Genomic DNA, 3,854 nt, shown 5'->3' with positions numbered 1-3,854 from the left:
TCAATTTTTCTTTTTGAATTTTGCCTGGACTTCAAAGTAGTTAGTAACTGGATTATAATACCTGTATTTCTTGGTACACCCCAGCGATTTAATTGAGAATCCTCAGAACAAACAACATTGAAACAAACAGCCTTGAGACAAGCGCTCTGTGCAGTGTTCTTATTTTAAACTACATTTCTTCAAGGCAGTTTTGTTGGGTTTAAATGCCATGAAACAAATATCCTTGAAACCAAACTTCAGAACAAACGGCTTTGAAACAAACGTCATCGAAACAATATGCCTTGAAGCAAGTATCCTTATGTTAAAATATATTTGCTCGAGGCAAAAACCGTTGGGTTAAATTGTCTTGAAGCAAACATCCTCAGATCAAATGGCCTTGAAACAAACATCCTCGGAACAAATGGCCTTGAAAAAAACATCCTCGCAACAAATGGCCTTGAAACAAACATCCTCGGAACAAATGGCCTTGAAACAAACATCCTCGCAACAAATGGCCTTGAAACAAACATCCTCGGAACAAATGGCCTTGAAACAAACATCCTCGCAACAAATGGCCTTGAAACAAACATCCTCGGAACAAATGGCCTTGAAACAAACATCCTCGCAACAAATGGCCTTGAAACAAACATCCTCGGAACAAATGGCCTTGAAACAAACATCCTCGCAACAAATGGCCTTGATACAAACATCCTCGCAACAAATGGCCTTGAAAAAAACATCCTCGCAACAAATGGCCTTGATACAAACATCCTCGCAACAAATGGCCTTGAAAAAAACATCCTCGGAACAAATGGCCTTGAAACAAACATCCTCGGAACAAATGGCCTTGAAACAAACATCCTCGCAACAAATGGCCTTGAAAAAAACATCCTCGCAACAAATGGCCTTGACAAAAACATCCTCGCAACAAATGGCCTTGATACAAACATCCTCGCAACAAATGGCCTTGAAAAAAAACATCCTCTCAACAAATGGCCTTGATACAAACATCCTCAGATCAAATGGCCTTGAAACAAACATCCTCGGAACAAATGGCCTTGAAACAAACATCCTCGCAACAAATGGCCTTGAAAAAACATCCTCGCAACAAATGGCCTTGAAAAAAACATCCTCGCAACAAATGGCCTTGATACAAACATCCTCGGAACAAATGGCCTTGAAACAAACATCCTCGGAACAAATAGCCTTGAAACAAACATCCTCAGAACAAACAACCTTGAAATAAACATCTTCAGAACAAACGGCCTTAAAACATAAAAGAAACGCTCTATGCAACATTCTTAGCTTAAAACAAACAAACTTCCTCTAAGCAAACATCCTTGAAAAGATTTTCAGGCAAAAATCTACGAAAATGGGCTGCTTTGAAACAAAGTTTCTTCAAGCAAACATCCATATAAAACAACCTTGAAATGATTAATTGTAGACCGTTTTCAAATAAGCGCTCCATTTTTTAAAATTTTAAATTCGAAGGTATTCATTTGAAAGTATAATTGTTTGATCAACTGTTTAGGATGGTTAAGACAGTTTCTTGCAATGTATTTCAACCATTCAGTTTTAATTAAGGTTAAACTTATAACAAAGGCAAGATACAAGATGCCGATCTTGAATGATCAAGCAAGCAACTCCTAATTAAAAATACACTGTGCCTGATCAGATCATATTCAAATACTTGTCAATCAATGTGATATTCACTCTGAAACTTCACATTATCTGAGATTCGTTATTTTGGGCAGTAAGATGCATAAATCATGTTGGCTTTCTTTGTTGATGCCATTCTGTCCCTTAGTAAGATTCTTCCTACCTATTCTGGGCACAGATGCGCGCGATTTGTTCTCCAGTTTGTACATAGCACAGCTTTGCGGCTGACACTCTTCGGCGTCTAAAACGACAGAACATAGAGATGTAAAACTCATCTTGATTTTGCCATCGGGCAGCATTTACTGGTATACCCAGACTGTGCCAAAAACGTTATGGTGACATGTTTCAGATTATTGGTATACCCTGGTCGTCTTTCTAGTAGTATCATCGTTTCTTATTGAATATTTTCTTTGTAATGTGTATTTACCTGGGCAACCTAGGTTAATCTAAAAGTTTATCAAAATTTGGAAACGTCTTTATGGCACATTTTCAATCAACAGCATCAAGATTTTAAAACTGAATTTAAAATTGGTTCAAGCAAATATTTCTTAAAATGGAAATGAATAGTAGCTTTTGTGATGAACAATAGTTTAAAAAATTATACGTTTATTCATGAATATTTTATTTGTTATTTTGGTTTTGAGGAACATTACTTTATTACTTTATCTTTTAAACTTTTAAAACACGTTATCTCGTTCTAAGACTCTATAGTTTCTAGTTTATGATTTGAGATCGTTTTTTCTCTAGTTTATGATTTGAGATCGATTTATCTTTATCCAGTTTATTGATTTGATTCTCTGGCACATCTCTATCACTTTTCTAAAATGTTTCCCTCTGTTTCTTGTATTTTCCAACCTTGTACTTTCATTTACTATGCTTAACATTGTTTTGCTTGATCATATTTCTTCGCAAAGTTGGCATATATGTTTAAGATGTTTTCTGTGTCAATGGTTTTTCTGGTAAATCATGATCTTGACGATTGAATTTGGTCTGCCATATTGGTGTCTTGGACTTCTGCATTAAAAAGCATTGCAAAGTAATAATAATCATCATCAGTATTACTTTGTGTGAAAATATTGCCCTACTGCACATTTCTATATGTCGCTCCTCCCAGGGGCGGATCCAGAGCAAACTTGAAGGAGGGGCAGTTGGTAGTGGGGGCGCTGAAAAATTTTCAACATCTTCAACAATACAACAACTTCAGATCCATCTTCGGAATAAACAATATAACTTTGAAGTAATCCTTGAAGCAAATTAACCCGTCAGTCTCGGAAACTTTTCACCTGATTCTCATTCTTCAAAAGGGGCACACAATTTCCAAAAAAGGGGCGCCATACTTGCTTCAACTCGTCGAGGAAGGGGCAACTGCCCTTAGTTGCCCCCCTCCCCCCCTTAAATCCACCACTGGCTCCTCCTTAAACTCATGTACGTGACTGCATTTTCGGTGCCTTGCTGTGTAAATGTTTTCTCTCACGATGATAAACTATAAAGATTGCATGTGTGACACTTAGCTGCGTGTCCAGTATCCTTGTGGATAACCATAACAATTTGGAATTTAACGGTTTGATTTACCGACAAGTTAACAGCTATGAATTAATTGAGTTTCAGCTGGTTTAAGATCTTTAAGGGCGTGAGATTTTTGCTTCTCCACATTGTAGTTGGCTGTTAACATCCATCGGAAGACTGGATTTATCTCAGAATTTCCCGCCCTCTTTCAGCACTATGCTGACCTTTGTTAAGGCGCGAATGTTCTTTGGCGGGTGCTTTGTTGAGTTCGATTGATTTACCAGGCTCTTGGCAGGTGCACGCAATGTCTATGTGATAATCTGCGCAATCAGCAACGACCTTTTTTGCGAGTGTTAGAATTTGCGAAAAGGGCACCATATGCTTTAGATAGCCAGAGAATAGATATTTTAATTCGCTGGGTGTCAGCTGGATGTCAGGTATATAAAGCTGTCATAAGACTTTTGAGCCTAGCTAATGCCCTTCGCAGCTTGGACATCGATACACGATGTTTGGCAAGGGATGACGATAAAGCTATATGTGAATTGTCACTGTATTGACTTCTATAATGTTGTTGAATTGTTTTGCATAAGGTAACATCATCAATAGCATAATGACTGGATATATGCCTTGTTTGGAAAGAGGCACAGTTGCGATTCACCAAAACTTATTTTTAGAATTTTTCACTTTTGATCCCGTAATATGAAATAGCA

The sequence above is a fragment of the Rhopilema esculentum genome, chromosome 11 (assembly GCF_057945365.1).
Source record: "Rhopilema esculentum isolate cy_ngs chromosome 11, ASM5794536v1, whole genome shotgun sequence".
NCBI lineage: Eukaryota > Metazoa > Cnidaria > Scyphozoa > Rhizostomeae > Rhizostomatidae > Rhopilema > Rhopilema esculentum.
This window is presented reverse-complemented; position numbering follows the sequence as displayed.